General features: G+C 40.9%; 1 protein-coding gene and 1 non-coding gene across 8 annotated transcripts in view; one reads left to right on the plus strand and one right to left on the minus strand.

The window, feature by feature from the left end:
* ATP10A (ATPase phospholipid transporting 10A (putative)) overlaps positions 1-22,483 on the minus strand; it is a 192,945-nt gene that overhangs the window by 71,170 nt on the left and 99,292 nt on the right. The window lies entirely within an intron of this gene.
* LOC131837786 (small nucleolar RNA SNORA28) lies at positions 5,513-5,634 on the plus strand. Its single transcript, XR_009356369.1, has one exon. It is a non-coding gene; the product is annotated as a small nucleolar RNA SNORA28 (small nucleolar RNA).

The following is a 22,483-nucleotide window of genomic DNA, read 5'->3' on the forward strand; positions in this document are numbered from 1 at the left end:
AGATAGTACAGGGGCACCTGGGTGGCTCAGTGGGCTAAAGCCTCTGCCTTTGGCTCAGGTCATGATCCCAGGGTCCTGGGATTGAGCCCCGCATCAGGCTCTCTGCTCAGCGGGGAGCCTGTTTGCTTCTCCTCCTCTCTCTGCCTACCTCTTGGCCTACTTGTGATATATCTGTCAAATAAATAAATAAAATCTTTTTTTTTTTTTTTTAAAGATAGTACATTAGGAAAGTGGATAGAGTTCAAGAATTTGAAGTTGGTAATAGCATTTAAAAAATCAGTGTAATCAGCCACATTAGCCCAAAAGGGAAAAAAGCAAACAATTTGACCACCTCAACTGAAGCAGAAAACCCATCTGATACAATTCACCATCAGTTCATGATAATGCTTCCTAGAGGAGAAGAAAAAAGAAAAAGAAAAAAAAGGATCATCCTTAATCCCTTAATCTATAAAATGTATTCAGCTAGAGCCTAAAGAAATATTTCATATAATGGTAAAAAGCTCAAATTTTACTCTTTAAGACTAGTATCAGGGGGTGCTTAGGTGACTTAATTAGTTAAGAATCCAACTTGATTTGGGTTCAGGTCATGATCTCAGGGTCATGAGACTAAGCCCCACCTTAGGCTCTGTGCTGGATGTGGAGCCTGTTTAAGATTCTCTCTCTCCCTCTGTCCCTCCCTCCACTGGAAAAAAAAAAAAAAATACTGGTATCAGGGACAGAATATCTGATATCACCATTTCTATTAACATTGAATTGGAGGTCCTTGCTGTTACAACTGGGTAAGAAAAAGAACCAAAAGTATGAATAACTAAAAATGTAGGAATAATGCCACCATCATTTGCAAACAAAATGATTATATGTATAGAAAATCTAAAATAATCTTCAGAAAACTCGTTAGAATTAATATGTGGGTTTAGATTTCTGGAAATAAGATCATCCATCATATTTCTACAGACTGCATATGCAAACATACATACATATATACATACCTGTGTGTATTGTGTATTGCATTTACTACTTTGAAAATGAACATACATATTGCATTTATACACACATTATAACAAGCTTACAAAATCATTTTGTAGAAATAAATCTAACAGGAATGTGCAAGTTCTTCATGTTGAAATTACAGAGCATTATTGAGAAAGATGAAAGGAGATATAATAAGGGGATATATATATATAGATAGATATGAACATATCTATATATATATGAATTAGAGGACTCAAAACTATAACTATCAACTACTTTGTCTCCAAACTTATCAATATATTCAATGAAATCACAATAAAATACCCAACATCTTTGGGAACTGGAGTTGGGAACAAGTTTAGTTTAAAAAAAAAAAAAGGAAAGGTAAATGGCCATGAAGAGCAGATACTCTTAAAAAAAAGAACAAAGTGAGAGGAAGATCTCTCCCAGGTATTAGGCCTTAATCAAAAAGCCACAGTAGTTAAAACTGTAGTACTTGTGTAAGGTTAGAGAAATAAACAGGGCAGAACAGGAGTTCTCCAAACAAGCCATGAATATATATGGTTATCTGATTTATGATAAGGTGGCATTACTCTAGATAAAGGATATCTTTTCGGTAAATGATTCTGGGATAATTGAGCATCCATATGGGAAAAGGAAGTGAAACTTGATCCAACCTCTCATCTGCAAAAATCAAATCTAGGTGGATTGTGGTCCTAACTGTGAAAGGTAAAACAACAAAGCTCTTAGAAAATTACAGAATATCTTCATGATATCAGAATAAGGGAAAATTTATTAAACAGACCTCCAGAGGAATTAGTCATAAAGAAAAAGACCAATAAATTGTTTTATAGAAATACTAATAACTTACCTTAATCAAAAGACACCATAAAAAGGGTGGAGAGACAAGCCATAGAATGGAAGAAATATCTTCACAGGACTTTGATAAGAGAGTATATAATTAACCCCTAGAAAATAATTACAAAAAGACAGCTAACCTAGTTGAAAATTAGAGGACTTTAATAGGGATGTTACAAAGTCAGCATCTATGTGAGATAAAATCAAAAGGTGTTCAATATCCTTGGTAAATAGAAAAATACAAATTAAACTACAAGGAGATACCTCTAAATACCCATCAGATGACTGCAATAAAAAGTACTGAGTACTAATGAGGAACTGGTGCAAAGTGAACTCTCACACACTGCTATTGAGTTCAACTGCTTTGGATGACTGGGACCATCTATTGAAATTAAAAAGGTGTGGAAGTAGAATGGCCCCTCTCCTTATCAATCCCAGGGGCCATCATGGGGAATTAGTGTTTCTGGTCCCTTCACATTTAGGTTATGGTGGACTAGAAGTCCTGGTTCCTGGAGGAGGAAAATGGAGTTAGAGTGAAATAATTTTCCACCAGGAATCCTGTGACAGGTAACAGTCACAGGCTCCTCACGCCAGAACACCAACAGCAAAAGAATGTTCCTAAAGATCATGAGTAGCGAGGGCTGCTGCTACATCACTGGGGCAGGGAAAAGCATATTTGAAATTTAGAGAATGTGCTAGGCCATCCCTGGTGCTTCCATAATGGGTGACAATGAATGCTCAATTATGGCAACCATTGTCAACAACAGCACAGTGACCAAGAGCTCATTGGGAACAAAGGTCACCCTACCAAGCAGACCTAGACCAGCAGATGAGCTGGCTAAGGTAAAGGGAATATGAAGTAGGTGGCAGAGGAGAGTGATCATGTGTATTAATTATGACCCCAGGACCAACAATTGTCTTATTTTAATTTTTAAAAAGAAATTGTAATGGCAGCCACTCAGAACTACTGACTGCATATAGTCAAATCCTTTCCTTAGTGTGCATTTCAAGACAACAAGATGAATGACAGAGGTTCAAAAAGAAAGCTCAGTAAGAGGGAAGAAGAGATAGCATCTGAAATAGACTTCTGTTTCCTTACTTTTATTCTCTTTGCTTTCCTCATTCTTGCCATACCCTATTTCTAAGTTAATTTCAGAACACAGGGCTTCTATCATTTGGTCCCATGCTTCCTTCAATGGCTCCTGCTTCTTAAGAAATGAGGTATAAATGTCTCTACCTGTCGTTCATTGCTTTGACTAAATGGTCCCCAACTGACCTTTTCTCCAGAATTTGTGCCTGCTGCCATCATCCATCTATATGCTAATCCACATGGAGAACTCACTCTTCTCTAAACACAGCCAAAGCTTTCTTGATACCTTACCCTTATTCAAGCTGTATCCTATGCCAGGGGAGGTTCGTTCAAGCATTCCAAAGTCCATATATCTCCTTAAAAGAAATAGTGAGTATGAAACTCTGCCAATTGTAAAGTGTTACTCAAATGGGAAGTTTTCCTACACTAGTAAAAGTATAGAGTCAACCAAAGAGTCATCCTTCAAGACTCTTAAATGTCCTCTTCTGTAGAAATGATTTTCTTCTATCCTTAACTTCTGAGTTCCCTTCCATCAAGTTGCTAAGAGTCCTACTGACTCCTGCTTAGATGAAAGCAGTCCACGTACTTGTCTTAGCACTCCCTTGTGACTAACCCTTGTGAAGGCAGGGCCATCCTTGCCATGAGCACTCTCCTTGCAGAACTAAGTGTCTTATTCAGGAGAAGAGATTGAGCATGCATAACTGAATTGGAAGTGAATTGAAAGACAAGTACAATATTTATGGGAAAAGCACCCTCAACAAGGAGGGAGATTTTAAAACATAAAGTTCATGACTATAGCTACTGGTAAAGACTTAGCAGCAGGGATTGGCTTAATCTACAGTCAGAAATAACAACAGGGTACAAGAGTAACACACAAATGAGATGTTTCAGTCTATTAAAACGAAACATTCTGTTAAGGAAATTAATAAAGCTATTCTGTTTACAATAGTATCTAGAAAGAGAAAATATCTGGTAATAATTTTAGAAGGTGGAAGACTTATATCTGAAAACTATAAAAACTGAAAATTAATAAATAAAAGAAAAGACAACCTCTGCTCATGAATTGGCATACTTAATATTGTTAAGACATCAGAACCACCCAAAGTGATCTACAGCTACAATTCAATTTCTGTCAAAATCACAACAGCCTTTTTTTGCAGAAACGGAAGAAAATCCTCAAATTCATGAAATAGAAGTTGGAAGACTCATATGTCCTAATTTCAAAACTTACCACAAAGGTTCAGCAATCAAAAGAGTGTAGAGCTCACATAAAGACAGACATATAGAACAACAGAATAGAAAGCCCAGAAATAAACTCTCTCACATAAAGTCAAATGTTTTTTGAAGACCACTCAATGCGGAAAAAAAAAAATAGTCTTTTCAATAGATGTGCTGAGACAACTGGATATTCCCATGTCAAAGAACAAAGTTGGAGCCCTACCTCATATCGGGTATAAAAATTAACTCAAAATGATCTAAATATAAGGACTCAGCCATAACATTTTTATTTATTTATTTGAGAGAGAGAGAGAGACAGAGACAGCAAGAGACAGCAGGAGCTGGGAAGAGAGGAAGAACCAGGCTCCCCGCTGAGCAGGCACCTGGGATCATAACCTGAGCCAAAGGCAGATGCTTAACCAACTGAGTCACCCAGGTGACCCAGCCATAAAATTCTTAAAAGAAAACATGAGGGTAAATCTTTCTGACCTTGGATTAGGCAAGAGTCTTAGATATGATAAAAGCACAAGCAATAAAAGAAAAAAACTGTTAAAATGAACTTCATGAAAATTAAAATTTTTTGCAAATGAAAGGACATCATGATTAAAGTGAAAAGATAACCTAGGGAATGAAAGAAAGCATCTGCAATTGTATGTCTAATAAAGAATTCTTACAAGTCAAAACCAAAAGACAATCACCTATTTAAAAAATGAGTGAAGAACTTGAACAGAGAAATCTATCCAAGGAATATATACAAATGTATATAAAAAGATGCCTAATATCACCAGTCATTAAGAAAATGGGAACCAGGGCACCTGGGTTACTCAGTGGGTTAAGCCTCTGCCTTCGGCTCAGGTCATGATCTCAGGGTCCTGGGATCAAGCCCCACATCAGGCTCTCTGCTCAGCAGGGAGCCTACTTCCCCCTCTCTCTCCGCCTGCCTCTCTGCCTACTTGTGATCTCCTCTCTCTCTCTCTCTGTCAAATAAATAAATAAAATCTTTGAAAAAGAAAAGAAAATGGAAGCCAAAATCACAATGAAATACTACTTCATACCTACTAGGATGGTTTTCTTTAAAAAACCAACAAAAAAAAAAAAAAAAGGAAAATAACAAACATTGATAAGGACCTGGAGAAACTGCAAGACTCATACATAGATGGTGGGAATGTAAAATGTGCAGCCACTGTGGAAAAGACCACTTTGGTGGTTCCTCAAACCTTATGACCCAGCCATTTCACCTCTAAGTATAAACCCAAAAGAACTGAAAACAGAGGCTCAAAGGATACTTGTACACCAATGTGCACTGTAGAATCATTCAGAATAGCCCAAAATGGAAGTAATCCAAGTGTCCGTCAAGAGATGAATGGATATTGCAAGCCACACTGTGGCAGATGATGGACACTGTCTGACACAAATTGAACTTGCTATCACAAGAAAGTCTGACCTGTCTTAGTGTTCTCCTCCATGAGACCAACTGTTACATAGACTTCAACAATGTTTCTGCTCTGGGCTTAAGTGCAGTTGAAATGTGTTCTTGTTCAGGTGCATGGGGGACGAAAGGGTGAGGAGTGCCAACCTTCACTAACCACCTGGTCTTCTGAGACATCACCACTTCATCTTAATCGTACGGAACAGTTAAGCCTCTACTTATTCTGGAACACTTCCAAATGTTTACATAGGAGTTGTTTTTTTTTTCCATAGGAAATGACAGTGGATGAATCTGGTCTGTGAATCCTCTTAGAATTACAAGTAGCATTGTGTTTGTGTATGATGATCTGAGGGAAGGTTCCAAAGCAAATGGGGGCAAGGGTTTTAAATGTGCATGAGAGTCAGTGAGGTATGATATAAACTGGAGTATTAAGAGTTTACTCCTTTTTTTGTTCTGTCCCCTCCCAAAAAAAGGAAAGAGACAGAGATGAATGGATAAAATATGGTATATAAATTCAATGGAATATTTTTTCTCATTTTTAAAATTTAATTTATTTTCAGTGTAACAGAATTCATTGTTTATGCACCACACCCAGTGCTCCATGCAATACGTGCCCTCCATAATACCCACCATCTGGCTCTCCCAACCTCTCATCCCCCGCCCCTTCAAAAACTTAGATTGTTTTTCAGAGTCCATAGTCTCTCATGGTTCACCTCCCCCTCCAATTTTCCTCAACTCCCTTCTCCTCTCCATCTCCCTATGTCCTCCATGTTACTTGTTATGCTCCACAAATAAGTGAAACCATATGATAATGGACTCTCTCTGCTTGACTTATTTCACTCAGCATAATCTCTTCCAGTTCCATCCATGTCAATACAAAATTTGGGTATTCATCCTTTCTGATGGAGGCATAATACTCCATAGTGTATATGGACCACATCTTCCTTATTCATTCGTCCGTTGAAGGGCATCTTGGTTCTTTCCACAGTTTGGCAACCGTGGCCATTGCTGCTATGAACACTGGGGTACAGATGGCCCTTCTTTTCACTACATCTGTATCTTTGGGGTAAATACCCAGTAGTGCAATTGCAGGGTCATATGAAAGCTCTATTTTTAATTTATTAAGGAATCTCCACACTGTTCTCCAAATTGGCTGCACCAACTTGCATTCCCTCAATGGAATATTATTAGGCCAGAAAAGTAATAAAGTTCTGATTCATGCTACAACATGGATGAAACCTGAAACATAATGGTAAGTGAATTAAATGACACAAAAGGACAAATATCAAATTATTCCATTTACATGAAATTTCTAGAAAAGGCAAATTCACAGAGTCAGGAAGTAGATAAAAGGTTGCCAAGGGCTGGAGCTATAGGTATAGCTTAATGGTTAGAGAGTTCTGTGTAGGTTAATGAAAATTTTTGAAAATAGTGGCAATGGTTGTACAATAATGTGAATGAAATTCATGCTGTCAAATTATACATTTAAAATGGTTAAAAAAGTGCTAATTTTACATTAAACATATTTTACCACAACTAAAAGAAAAATACTGGTTGACCACTTACCACACAAAATATTGTTGAGGGTGTGGAAGAACTGGAACTTTCGTACATGCTAGTGGGAATGCAAAATTATGCCGCCAATTTGGAAAGCAGTTGGTAGTTTTCAGAAAGCTAACCTACCATACAATCCAGCTATTCCACTCCTGGGTATTTTATTTATCTAAGAGAAATTAAAGTCTATTTCCATACAAAGACCTACATATGAATTTTCACAGCACTCTTATTTGTAACAGCCAAAAACTATAGGTAATCCAAATGCCTACCAATAGGTTAATGTATTGAGATATACGATTGAGATATAGTTACATAAAGGGACATCACTAACAATGAAAAGAAACAAATTACTAACACACAACACCTTAGATGAATCTCAAAGTGTACCAAGAGGAAAAGAGCAGATGACAAAAGTACATACTATAAATCTCTGGAAAATCCAAAATAATCTACGGGGACTAAAAGATCAATGGTTGCCCACGGGCTCAGGGAAAGTGTGAGAGAGGCTTTACAAACTTTTTGGGGTGAGAGACATGTTAACTAACTTGGTTGCAGTGACAGTTACCCTAGTGTATACTTACGTTAAAGCTCATTAAATTGTCCATTTTAAATATATGCAGCTTACTCTATGTCAGTTGTACCTCAATGGGGCAGTATTATAAATGAAAGGACAGATGAAGTTTACAACTGATAATAACTAGCAAAAGTCTTCCCCCTCCCAGTGGCACGCTAATTTTCCCTAACTTTTGATTTTCTGAATGGGTCTTATAGAGAAGCTAAAACAAACAAACAAACAAACAAAAAACTGCTTAATAAATTGCCTATCCTTTAGGAACTACATTGTCACCTGACTTCTCCAAGGCTATTTTCACCTCAGGAAAAGAGGCACTTTCCCAGTTCCTTCTCCCCTTCCTTCATTCATTCCTTCTTTCCTCATTCAACAAATATTTATTGAGCACCTAGTAATTATCAGGCATTATTCTAGACATTGGGAATAAAGACATAGACAATATAAAAAGTTCTTGCTCAAATAGAGCTTATATTTGAAGGGGAGAAGACAATGAAAAAAATTAAGTACAATATGTGGTATGTTGCTCGAGAAGAATTATTATGGGGAATAAATAAGGCAGAAAATGGCCAATAAGGCAAAGCCTAGCCAAGAAACAGGTGTGAGTAAAGGCTGCTTTTCATGAGGAAGTCACAGAAATAATCATGGAGAAGACAAGATTTAAGCAAAGACCTACAGGGGGTGAGGGGTCAGCCATGCAGATAGCTGGGGAATGAACATTGTAGACAGAACTAGCAAGTACAAAGCCTCTGAGGCAGAACCATGCCAGCTTCTGGGGAAAGAGCAAGGAGGACACTGTGGACTGGTGAGACGTCAGAAAGGAGGAGAGTAATAACAGATCATGTCAGAGATGATGGGGAGGAGCATATAGAGCTGGTGAGCCATTATCAATTTTGACTGAGTGAGACAGGAAGCCATCGGAGGACTGAAGAGGAGACTGGGTGGATAAGGGGCAGAGAAGGAGGGGGAGGGCTGAAGCAAGGAGTGTAGGTGGTGTGGAGCGTAGTACAGTAACCCAAGCAAAAGACAATGGCTTGGTCCAGGGGGGTAGAAAAAGACTAGCTTACAGTCATGTATCAAATAGGAAGAAGAGGGGAGTCAGGACTTTTGGCAGGAATAACCTGAAGGATGAAGTGGCCATTAACTGAAATGTGGAAAATTGTGATGAAATACTTTTGAGGGGAAAGATCAAGTTCGATTTTACATGGATTGTGTTTGAGGTACCAGTAAAATAAGTCCTTTAATAGAGAGGGGACTCATCTGAAAGTGAAATGAGGTCAAGAGTGATCACTGTTAAAAGAGAAAATGACTAGGATTAGGTAATCCAGAAAGAAGACCGTGCAGGTGAAGTCCTTAGGTCACTGATACAGAGAGGCCAACAAAAGGCACCAAGACACACGGAGCTCCACTGTGTAAGAGGAGTGAATCTGTGGGATTCACACAAGAGCATTCTAGCTCAATGGAGGCCTGTGGTTACAAAGATGAAAAAGGGTCGGTAGGTTTAGATACATTTAGGAGGTAAAAATTAACAATACTTGGTTCAATACTATGAGCAAACAAATCTAGGATAAAATTCTAAGGTAAAACTCAGAAATAGTTACAGAGCCAGATTTATACAAAAAGCAAAAATAGGAAATATAATTAATTCTTGATAATTCTAATGAGTATTTCTTTCAAATCTAGACACGTGGTGCAGTATTTCAAATGGCATGTTTAGTAATGCTAGAACACCTAAATAGAAAGGGCAGCATTTAGAAATTATTACATTCATGCATGGATGTGTGTATGTACATATTAGGGCATCAGAAATATCAGGAAGGAGATACTACCAAATATTTAGAGTGGTTATCTCTGGATGGTAGAATTTCTGGTGACTATCTTTTGTTTTTTTTTCTTTCTCTTTACTACGCTTTAACTATCACGTTTTCTTTCACAACTTAAAAACAAAGTATTAGTTTTGTCCCTCTAGAGAGAAAATCAAAGAGGCAACAGGCCTTGAGTGACTTAGAGTTCATCAAATTCTTGCTAGATTCCTGGCTCATTTTTAAGCTCTGAGATAATCAGACGCTATTACCATGAAGATCCCAACTTGGGTAAAAAAATGATTTAAAAAAATTGAAGTCCTTAAAATTCACCAATAAAAAATATAAGTTCTTTTTGCCATGCAGATTAACTAAGGCGGGATCTAGAATATGATACTTGTCTTTTTAAATACAATTTGTCAATATTGGGAAGAAGCAAGAAAGGGAAAGGATAAACCACCTGTTGAAGCATGTGAAAGGTAAGTGAGATCAACAATAATTTGGAACCTGGGAAGCCCATCTTTTTTCTTTGATTTGCATTTGGATTGGTGGCAGTCTCTAACCTAGAATAATAAAATGCATCGCTTTGTTTTCTTGGTCCCAGTGAAGCTATCCAAAATCCTACCTATTTCTCTTTTGTAATTATGTTTATTTATTTATTTTTTTTTAATTTTTTTATTTTTTATAAACATATATTTTTATCCCCAGGGGTACAGGTCTGTGAATCACCAGGTTTACACACTTCACAGCACTCACCAAATCACATGCCCTCCCCAATGTCCATAATCCCAACCCCTTCTCCCAAACCCCCTCCCCCCGGCAACCCTCAGTTTGTTTTGTGAGATTAAGAGTCACTTATGGTTTGTCTCCCTCCCAATCCCATCTTGTTTCATTTATTCTTCTTCTACCCACTTAAGCCTCCATGTTGCATCACCACTTCCTCATATCAGGGAGATCATATGATAGTTGTCTTTCTCTGCTTGACTTATTTCGCTAAGCATGATACGCTCTAGTTCCATCCATGTTGTTGCAAATGGCAAGATTTCATTTCTTTTGATGGCTGCATAGTATTCCATTGTGTATATATACCACATCTTCTTGATCCATTCATCTGTTGATGGACATTTAGGTTCTTTCCATAGTTTGGCTATTGTGGACATTGCTGCTATAAACATTCGGGTGCATGTGCCCCTTTGGATCACTACATTTGTATCTTTAGGGTAAATACCCAATAGTGCAATTGCTGGGTCATAGGGCAGTTCTATTTTCAACATTTTGAGGAACCTCCATGCTGTTTTCCAGAGTGGCTGCACCAGCTTGCATTCCCACCAACAGTGTAGGAGGGTTCCCCTTTCTCCGCATCCTCGCCAGCATCTGTCATTTCCTGACTTGTTGATTTTAGCCATTCTGACTGGTGTGAGGTGATATCTCATTGTGGTTTTGATTTGTATTTCCCTGATGCCGAGTGATATGGAGCACTTTTTCATGTGTCTGTTCGCCATCTGGATGTCTTCTTTGCAGAAATGTCTGTTCATGTCCTCTGCCCATTTCTTGATTGGATTATTTGTTCTTTGGGTGTTGAGTTTGCTAAGTTCTTTATAGATTCTGGACACTAGTCCTTTATCTGATATGTCGTTTGCAAATATCTTCTCCCATTCTGTCAGTTGTCTTTTGATTTTGTTAACTGTTTCCTTTGCTGTGCAAAAGCTTTTGATCTTGATGAAATCCCAGTAGTTCATTTTTTCCCTTGCTTCCCTTGCCTTTTGCGTTGTTCCTAGGAAGATGTTGCTGCGGCAGAGGTCGAAGAGGTTGCTGCCCGTGTTCTCCTCAAGGATTTTGATGGATTCCTTTCGTACATTGAGGTCCTTCATCCATTTTGAGTCTATTTTTGTGTGTGGTGTAAGGAAATGGTCCAATTTCATTTTTCTGCATGTGGCTGTCCAATTTTCCCAGCACCATTTATTGAAAAGGCTGTCTTTTTTCCATTGGACATTCTTTCCTGCTTTGTCGAAGATTAGTTGACCATAGATTTGAGGGTCTATTTCTGGGCTCTCTATTCTGTTCCATTGATCTATGTGTCTGTTTTTGTGCCAGTACCATGCTGTCTTGATGATGACAGCTTTGTAATAGAGCTTGAAGTCCGGAATTGTGATGCCACCAACGTTGGCTTTCTTTTTCAATATCCCTTTGGCTATTCGAGGTCTTTTCTGGTTCCATATAAATTTTAGCATTATTTGTTCCATTTCTTTGAAAAAGATGGATGGTACTTTGATAGGAATTGCATTAAATGTGTAGATTGCTTTAGGTAGCATAGACATTTTCACAATATTTATTCTTCCAATCCAGGAGCATGGAACATTTTTCCATTTCTTTGTGTCTTCCGCAATTTCTTTCATGAGTACTTTATAGTTTTCTGAGTATAGATTCTGTGTCTCTTTGGTTAGGTTTATTCCTAGGTATCTTATGGTTTTGGATGCAATTGTAAATGGGATTGACTCCTTAATATCTCTTTCTTCTGTCTTGCTGTTGGTGTAGAGAAATGCAACTGATTTCTGTGCATTGATTTTATATCCTGACACTTTACTGAATTCCTGTATAAGTTCTAGCAGTTTTGGAGTGGAGTCTTTTGGGTTTTCCACATATAGTATCATATCATCTGTGAAGAGTGATAATTTGACTTCTTCTTTGCCGATTTGGATGCCTTTAATTTCCTTTTGTTGTCTGATTGCTGAGGCTAGGACCTCTAGTACGATGTTGAATAGCAGTGGTGATAATGGACATCCCTGCCGTGTTCCTGACCTTAGCGGAAAAGCTTTCAGTTTTTCTCCATTGAGAATGATATTTGCGGTGGGTTTTTCATAGATGGCTTTGATGATATTGAGGTATGTGCCCTCTATCCCTACACTTTGAAGAGTTTTGATCAGGAAGGGATGTTGTACTTTGTCAAATGCTTTTTCAGCATCTATTGAGAGTATCATATGGTTCTTGTTCTTTCTTTTATTGATGTGTTGTATCACATTGAGTGATTTGCGGATGTTGAACCAACCTTGCAGCCCTGGAATAAATCCCACTTGGTCGTGGTGAATAATCTTTTTAATGTACTGTTGAATCCTATTGGCTAGTATTTTGTTGAGTATTTTCGCATCTGTGTTCATCAAGGATATCGGTCTATAGCTCTCTTTTTTGGTGGGATCCTTGTCTGGTTTTGGGATCAAGGTGATGCTGGCCTCATAAAATGAGTTTGGAAGTTTTCCTTCCATTTCTATTTTTTGGAACAGTTTCAGGAGAATAGGAATTAGTTCTTCTTTAAATGTTTACCGAAGGCTAGGGACCTAATCAATACAGACATCGGTAATATGTCAGATCTAGAGTTCAGAATGACAATTCTCAAGGTTCTAGCCGGGCTCGAAAAAGGCATGGAAGATATTAGAGAAACCCTCTCGAGAGATATAAAAGCCCTTTCTGGAGAAATAAAAGAACTAAAATCTAACCAAGGTGAAATCAAAAAAGCTATTAATGAGGTGCAATCAAAAATGGAGGCTCTAACTGCTAGGATAAATGAGGCAGAAGAAAGAATTAGTGATATAGAAGACCAAATGACAGAGAATAAAGAAGCTGAGCAAAAGAGGGACAAACAGCTACTGGACCACGAGGGGAGAATTCGAGAGATAAGTGACACCATAAGACGAAACAACATTAGAATAATTGGGATTCCAGAAGAAGAAGAAAATGAGAGGGGAGCAGAAGGTATACTGGAGAGAATTATTGGGGAGAATTTCCCCAATATGGCAAAGGGAACGAGCATCAAAATTCAGGAGGTTCAGAGAACGCCCCTCAAAATCAATAAGAATAGGCCCACACCCTGTCACCTAATAGTAAAATTTACAAGTCTCAATGACAAAGAGAAAATCCTGAAAGCAGCCCGGGAAAAGAAGTCTGTAACATACAATGGTAAAAATATTAGATTGGCAGCTGACTTATCCACAGAGACCTGGCAGGCCAGAAAGAGCTGGCATGATATTTTCAGAGCACTAAACGAGAAAAACATGCAGCCCAGAATACTATATCCAGCTAGGCTATCATTGAAAATAGAAGGAGAGATTAAAAGCTTCCAGGACAAACAACAACTGAAAGAATTTGCAAATACCAAACCAGCTCTTGAAAGGGGTCCTCTAAGCAAAGAGAGAGCCTACAAGTGATAGATCAGAAAGGAACAGAGACCATATACAGTAACAGTCACCTTACAGGCAATACAATGGCACTAAATTCATATCTCTCAATACTTACCCTGAATGTGAATGGGCTAAATGCCCCTGTCAAAAGACACAGGGTATCAGAATGGATTAAAAAACAAAACCCATCTATATGTTGCCTCCAAGAAACACATTTTAAGCCCGAAGACACCTCCAGATTTAAAGTGAGGGGGTGGAAAAGAATTTACCATGCTAATGGACATCAGAAGAAAGCAGGAGTGGCAATCCTTATATCAGATCAATTAGATTTTAAGCCAAAGACTATAATAAGAGATGAGGAAGGACACTATATCATACTCAAAGGGTCTGTCCAACAAGAAGATTTAACAATTTTAAATATCTATGCCCCCAATGTGGGAGCAGCCAACTATATAAACCAATTAATAACAAAATCAAAGAAACACATCAACAATAATACAATAATAGTAGGGGACTTTAACACTCCCCTCACTGAAATAGACAGGTCATCCAAGCAAAAGATCAGCAAGGAAATAAAGGCCTTAAACGACACACTGGACCAGATGGACATCACAGATATATTCAGAGCATTTCATCCCAAAGCAACAGAATACACATTCTTCTCTAGTGCACATGGAACATTCTCCAGAATAGATCACATCCTCGGTCCTAAATCAGGACTCAACCGGTATCAAAAGATTGGGATCATTCCCTGCATATTTTCAGACCACAATGCTCTAAAGCTAGAACTCAACCACAAAAGGAAGTTTGGAAAGAACCCAAATACATGGAGACTAAACAGTATCCTTCTAAAGAATGAATGGGTCAACCGGGAAATTAAAGAAGAATTGAAAAAAATCATGGAAACAAATGATAATGAAAATACAACGGTTCAAAATCTGTGGGACACAACAAAGGCAGTCCTGAGAGGAAAATATATAGCGGTACAAGCCTTTCTCAAGAAACAAGAAAGGTCTCAGGTACACAACCTAACCCTAAACCTAAAGGAGCTGGAGAAAGAACAAGAAAGAAACCCTAAGCCCAGCAGGAGAAGAGAAATCATAAAGATCAGAGCAGAAATCAATGAAATAGAAACCAAAAAAACAATAGAACAAATCAACGAAAGTAGGAGCTGGTTCTTCGAAAGAATTAATAAAATTGATAAACCCCTGGCCCGACTTATCAAAAAGAAAAGAGAAAGGACCCAAATAAATAAAATCATGAATGAAAGAGGAGAGATCACAACTAACACCAAAGAAATACAAACTATTATAAGAACATACTATGAGCAACTCTATGGCAATAAATTTGACAATCTGGAAGAAATGGATGCATTCCTAGAAACATATAAACTACCACAACTGAACCAGGAAGAAATAGAAAGCCTGAACAGACCCATAACCAGTAAGGAGATTGAAACAGTCATTAAAAATCTCCAAACAAACAAAAGCCCAGGGCCAGACGGCTTCCCGGGGGAATTCTAATTATGTTTATTTTTAAAACCTAGGCTCACGTGATTCTTCTATATGCTGAATGTTAACACTTTGCTGATGGCAAAAGACCATCTCTGCTCCTACGCTCCTATTTATTTTTTATTGAAGTATAACTGACAATATCTTAGTGATTTGATATTTTTATATATTCTGAAATGATCACTTTTAGTCTGTTACCGAAGTTATTACAATATTACTGACTGCATTTCTAGTGCTGTATATGGCACCTTTCTTTATAACTGTACGTATACCTCTCAAGCCCCTTTACTTATTCTACCTGCTCCCAACTCCTCCCCACACTGTAACCAAAAGTCCCTGTGTAAACTGAGCATCTGGCAACTTTGTCAGGCCAGCTGGGGCAGGCACAGGGCAGGAGGGTCCCAGGCCATACCAGGTTTGCTTTGGTGAGATGGCTGGATCAGATGCAGGTCAAGGTCCGGTCTCAGTACATGCGACATAGGAGCCAGCATGGCAAGACGGTGGCTAGAGTGGGCACAAGCCAGGAGTGTCCTGGAGCACACCACACTGGGCTGTTCTGGCAGGTTGGAGCTGGAGCAACTGTGGAAGGAGGAGCATTTCTGGGGCATACCATATTGGGACTGCCTCTTAGCAGGATCACTGCGCTGGGCACAGGTCACAGGGGTCCCTGAGTTCATCAGTGTACCATGGCCCCCTTGACCCAATGGCTGGAGCTGGGGTGGGTGCTGGCTAGGGATGCCCAGGGTGTGCAGAGGGGGAAAGCTGGAATTGGTATAACCTAGGAGTCTGGGCATGCTGAGGTGGCCCTAGCACTCTGGCTAGAATCCCTGGAACCTGCAGCCACTGGGTTTATCAAGATTGAGTGTAAACATAAAAGAACTGTTTCTCACTGGCACCTTCAACCCAGGAAGAATTCAAGCAGTTTCCTGCCCATCTGGTAGAGGCTCTAGGGTTAATAAGTAGATTCCCTTTACTGACAGTCTAGTTGCTATTTATTTATTTATTTGCGGGAGAGAGTAAGCGAGAGAGAGCTCAAGCCAGGGGACGGGCAGAGGGAGAGGGAGGAGCAGACTTCCTGCTGAACAGGAAGCCTGATGAGGGACTCCATCCCAGGACCCTCGGATCATGACCTGAGTTGAAGGCAGATGCCTAACCAACTTAGCCACCCAGGCACACGCCCTTATTATTTATTTATATTTAAATGTAAATTCTAATTAGTTAACATACAGGGCAATATCAGTTTCTGGAGTAGAATTCAGTGACATACAACACCCAGTGATCATCATAACAAGTGCCCTCCTGAATACCCATCACTCATCTAGCCCATCTCCCATCTACCTCCTTAGTTGCCCTTTAAACCGCTATTTTTTCACTGTGTTTCAGGGCAGCCAATTCTGTATATGGGCGTCCTTGTAACATCCCTCCCTATTGCAGGTAGTGCCTTGTGAGTGGGGTCCTAGTATCACTGTGTCTCCGTGTCTCTGGCTTTGCTCTATGCGTTCCATCTCTCCTTGTTGTGCAGAAACTATTCAACCACCCTTCAGTTCATCTTCAGGAGAAATCCAGGTTCTGTGTGTCCTGGGAGGGAGTGAGTTTAGGGTCTTCCTACACCACTGTCTTAGACTGCCTTCCTGCTGAGAAATTTAATTTCTGTAAGAAAAGAATTGCTTTTCCACCTGTGCTTAGTTCCTCCTCCAGCAAAAGTAACCTGCCCAGAGCAAGGGCTTTACTTTTAGAAGTCTAAGTTGCTTGCACATGGAATTCTTGAAATAAATTATTTTCATTGGGACTTGGCATGTTTAATTTTAGATCATTAATTTAACATTTGCTTATTTGTTTGTCTCTTGACTATTAGCAAGTAGTAAGTCCCACTCATCCCGAATGACAGCAGATGGTCAGGCTTCTGCTTGTGGCAACTCATTTGCACTAGGTCCCCCTCTTTTCTAAACCTTCTGATCACCCTAGGCTCCACTTGGCTCCCACTCACAAACCCTCTGACACCCAGCCCTGAGAGCATCTACAGTATACCTGATCCTATGCAGACCCACATAGGAACAAAATACAGCACTATCTGTGACTGGGGGCATGCCATGTGCCAGGAACCATGTCTTAATTTGTGTCCAAACCTTATACCAGCACTTCAAGGAAAGTATTTTCTTATACACTGGGCACAAGTAAAGAAACTGGAATCCAGAGGGCACACAACTGGTTCCAGACAGAGTTAAGCAAGAAGCCTAAGCCCTTTGAGACATCCATCCTCTTCCTGACATTCCTTTGTGCCCCCAGGGTCACTGTCCAGCTTGGTGGGGATGGAAGAAGGGGGCTTCTGCTCAGGGAGAGCCACTGTGCTGTGTGGTGCTCTCATGCATACTTCTCTTGCTTCTCTGCCATTAGTACTGCTATGTCAACACCTGCCCACTTTGCACTGCCAAGCCGATCAACAGTAGGGGACCCTGTTGCTTAAAGTGACTCAGAATTATGCTCCAAATCCCATGCATAACTGACTAGCAATACTTATTCTCCTGACCCAATCCCTAATCCTTATGAGGATTAAAAGTCTGAACAAATAAAAGGATCCTCTTTGTTACCCAACGATACAAAGTCAGACAGCAGTTCTCCTCCTGGCTAAACAACCCTGCCTCCCTGCTCCCTCTCTACACTTTGGTGTACTTCCCTTTGGAGGCAGCTGGGGCAGCTGTGGTTCTCTCCTCCCTGGACCTGCTCCTGCTAGACAGAGAGTTAATGGTGGTGCAGTTTACCTAATCCCTGCCAGGGTCACTCTAACATGCTCTTTGGGAACTGTCCTGGTTCATCCAGAAGAAAACAGTGGAAAAGTAAGGAATAAAAGGAACACAGAGAGGGGTACTCTGGCTCTTTGTCTCTAAGGCTCCCACTGCACTGTGACAAATATCCATCTCTTCCAGGGAGGAAAAGCAGTTTTGATCACTCCCCTTGTTACACACACATATAATCCACTTGTGACAAGAGGACACAAATGGCCACACAGCCACTCTACCCGTGCTGGCCTCTGACAAGATCAACCACACAGAAGCAAGTTACTACAGGACTTCTAGTGATACTCATTTTTAATCTCATCCTGATATGTTTCTTTCCTATAAAATATTTTATACGGTACTGAAAGTATTAGTTTAGTAGTAACCTGACCCACGACAATAGTCATGGTTCAACCTAATGCACAGAATTTAATTTATAATAAATAAGCATACATGACAGGGAAGATACATGTGCTTGGGCACTCGTTATCAGTTAGGGTGTATGAATGAGTTTGGGAACTGGAAACCTCACTGGGAGAACAAAAGGCACGGGCAAAGTCAGGCAAATCCAAAAAACTGAAGCATCTTGCTGGGATTCTGATTGCCACACATAAAATAGGGATGACAATGATCCTGTTCAATGGGGTGAGGATTAACAAGACCCCGGAAAGGGTGCTAGTGAAGATTAGCCCCTTTGGAGGGTTCAGCCCACACAGGTGCCCAAACCGGTGATGTCCAGTCGTTCTCTGGAGCACAGACCCTCTGGCCACCAGGGCCCTCTCTGTTAAATATTATCCAAACCCCTCCTCCTTCTGCTAATAAATATATCTCTCATTTTATAGCCACTTGCTGACAACGGTGCAGCAGAGCCTGGAGTGTCCTCCCCAAACCGAGGCTGCACTGCAGGGAATTCTGTCCCCCTGCCCTCTCCCACACAGGTTAGTACACATAATTTTCTTAACAGGAGAGTCTGGCTCCACATCTAATTTAAATCTTTGCTGCCCAAGTCTGTCTTCCTCTCTTCTATTCTTGACAAAGCTGGACCACTCCTGCAGCATAACAAGGCAGATGAGAGCAGGCCTCCACTGAAAGCCTGGGTCCAGCACTGCTTGCCACGCTACTCATTCGGGAAGCAGATTTCACATCCCTGTGTCCCAGCTGCCACATGGGCCCTGGCATGCAGCGCCCACAGTGGGCACTGTGGCCGGATGCTGTGACATCATGGGCACAGCTGTTTAGCTCTGCCATCTCACGACCCCTCTGCCATGTCCTTGCCCTTTTCCATAAAAGGCAGTCACAGAGCAGAGACGGGAGACCTTAAGATCCAACAACATCCGTTTCCAGATAGGGAACAATCCTGGGCAATGGAAGGAGTGACGTGGTCAAGGTCCCATGGCCATGTCAGGGCCGGTCTCTCATCTCCCTGCCCAGCCTAAAACTGCTCACCACAGCTCCATTCCATTCCCCTCTGCTCCTTCAGCAGCCCCTAGGATCACGTTGTCCCTCTGAAGCCATTCATCAGGACCAGAAGCAGAATAGTCCATGCTCAAACGATGGTCAGGGTCTAAGCCAAAGTGCTAGATCTGCCTCCCCTACTTTTTACTTCTCAAACTCTCTCCAGGGAAAAACCCACAAGATGCCAAGTAAACATATGTGATGGTTAATTTTATATGTCACTTTGACTGGCCAAGGACTTGCCCAGATTAAACACTGTTTCTGGGGGTGTGTGTGTATGAGGGTGTTTCCAGATGACACGGGCACTTGAATCCGTGGACTCAGTAAAATACATGGTCCTCCCCAACACGGGTGGGCGTCATCCGAGCCACCAGGGACCTGAAGAGAACAGGAGATAGAGGAAAGAGAAATCTGTTCTTTTTTCCTGCCTCACTGACTAAGCTGGGATATCTTATCTTGTCTTCTGCCCTCAGTCTGAGATTTACATCATTGGCTCCTCTGATTCTCTGGCTTTCAGTCTGAGACTGAATTACACCACCAGCTTTGCTAGTCTCCGGCTTGCAGGCGGCAGAACATGAGGCTTCTCACCTCCCATAAACCCATGAGCCAATTTCTGTGACAAATCTCTCTAGACATACAGATACACACACACACACACACACACACACACACACACACACACACACACATATCTATAGGTCTATATCTCTCTAGAAATAGACATCTACAGATAGATTTATTGTAGACATTGGCATACAGATACTGACAACAGAGAGAGAACTCTCTTTCTCTCCTATTGGTTGTTTTTATGGAGAACTCTAATACCCCATAACCTTTTAGAGTCTGTTACCTTTTCTAAATACTCCAAGAGACCTAACTAAGCAAGGCCTCTTCCCAAAATAGCCTGAAGGCCCTAAGATCAGTTGATATGAAACAGGCAGAGGTTGGAAGAACAGTTTCTGTAAATGGTTCCATCCTTGGTGATTTCTGCCAAAGACTGCCTCCTGAGTCTCATCTGACCAGCGTGGTAAAAAAACATGGCTCTTGGGGGCAGAGAGCTCCCCATGGGAAAACTGCATATGTACCTCTATGTACCAATCTACAAACACACACAGGCGAGCGTGTGCACGAGCACTCACGTCAGTCAATGAGTGTTACCCTTACTTTTTAAACTTTAAAAACAAAGAATATTTTTATATATTTTACTCTTCTGTTGCAAGATTTCTGGAGGCCTTGGAGGACAGGAAGTGGTATCTGGAATTTAAAAAAACAGGCAGTGACCTAAAAAGAGGCCAGGCTCCAGGAACAGAGGAAATCCCCAAGGTTGCCCAAGTTCACACCTGGACGGAAACCTGGGATATCAAGCGAAGGAGGTCTGGGGCATGCTGTGGATGATATTCCAAACTGCTAGTGTTTCCTAAAGTGTGTCCACTCTGGGAGGTGTGGATTGAGAATTTCAGAAAGGCAGGGTGGGTGCAGACTATGAAAGACCAGCCAACAGTATGAAACAGAACAGTTCAGATGTGGAATGGCATTTTGTAGTAGGGGGGCAGGGGGGCTTCATTAGGGAGTCCAGTTGCCAGTGACTCTCATTAAGAAAAGCTGGTGGAACAGAGGCTGCTAGTTCAACAAAGTCGGGGACACAGCACCAGCTGTAAAAGGATTCACCCCAGGAAAAACTGTTCCTAATTAACTACTACACAGATTAGAGCCAGCCAACACAAGCTGCTCCCACGTGGGTCAATCTACCAGTAATACAAATAAAGTATCCCTAAAATTACATCTATGAAAGAATATCACTCAATTATATTTTATCCAGAGGTTTTCAAAAGTGCATCATTTGTAGGTGATTGATGTTTGCCACTTTTTTTAAAAAAAGAAATGTCTTAATTAGGGAATTACAGAAATAATAGCTTCTGTCAAGAGGGCAAGAGAACATAAAGACTGATTATTGTCCCATTCATGTTTAGAAAATAGGAAGTAATTAAAGAAAAATATGTATTTACATCCAGGTGTAAATCCTGCACTGCATGGCTTCTCAAATTCGAAGGGACTCAAATATCAATTCCCCACGGATCTTATCAAAACGCAAGATCCTGTCTCTGTGGGTCTGGGTGGTACCTGGGACCTCTGCATCTCTCACCAGCCCTACGTGAGGGCACTGCTGAGGCTATACCCACCAACCTCTGGAGCAAGGACGTAGGAACACTAGGGATCATGTGCAAGCAGTTAATCAAAGATCCATGATGCAGTATGGGTTTCCAGGAAGAAGCATGTTCCCTTACTGGTGAGTTCAGCCTCCTTTATCTTATCTCCACGAAACATGAGGATTATCACCACAGCCAGTCCACCTGTGGTACTACAAATCATACAGGCTCTGCACTCAGTTTTAAGGTGGTAAGAGCCAACGTCTCCTCCAGTTGCAGAGGGTAATTCTGTAGTGTGCCTGGTAAACACTTATGAGGAGTCAGGAGAAACAATGGACACAAATTAAGTCTTGCTTCTGGATTATTTTCTCTTTGTAAGCTTGGCTTTTACAACTGTTGTAAAAGCCAACAGTCCTCCAGCTTGAGGTGGAGCATCTCTGAGCCCTGGTGGCCACATGGACCCTCTAATGAAGTTGGCACTGGGCTGGGAGGCACTGTGTCTGCTGAGCTCAGCACTGCAGTCCAAGTTGCTGGGCTGCCAGGGTAAATCTGTCTAACAGCCGCTGGCACATCAAGCCAATATCCTCCCTTTCTCTGTGAATACCTGCCAAGAACTGCAAGATGCGACAAAAGAATTCCCTCTAAAAATCAGGACTTTCCTTTAGAAGCACTGCCCCTGCCCCTGTCCCTGACCCTGCCCCTGAAGCTGAGTCTGTTAGAAGCCCCCAGAGTGCTGGTTCTGCCATGCTGTTCCCATGTTCTTACACCAGGGAAGCTCACGTTACAGCTGCAGACCTGGCATCCCACAGCCCAGTGGCTGGCACTCTGCCATGGAGAGCTTGGTCTTACTGCAGTATTAAAGCTGCCTGCTCTCCGGCACAGGCAGGCAAGGACTCCCACAGCCCTGGGCCGGGGGTCAATGATGCAGCC

Source organism: Mustela lutreola, chromosome 7 (assembly GCF_030435805.1).
Source record: "Mustela lutreola isolate mMusLut2 chromosome 7, mMusLut2.pri, whole genome shotgun sequence".
NCBI classification, from domain to species: domain Eukaryota; kingdom Metazoa; phylum Chordata; class Mammalia; order Carnivora; family Mustelidae; genus Mustela; species Mustela lutreola.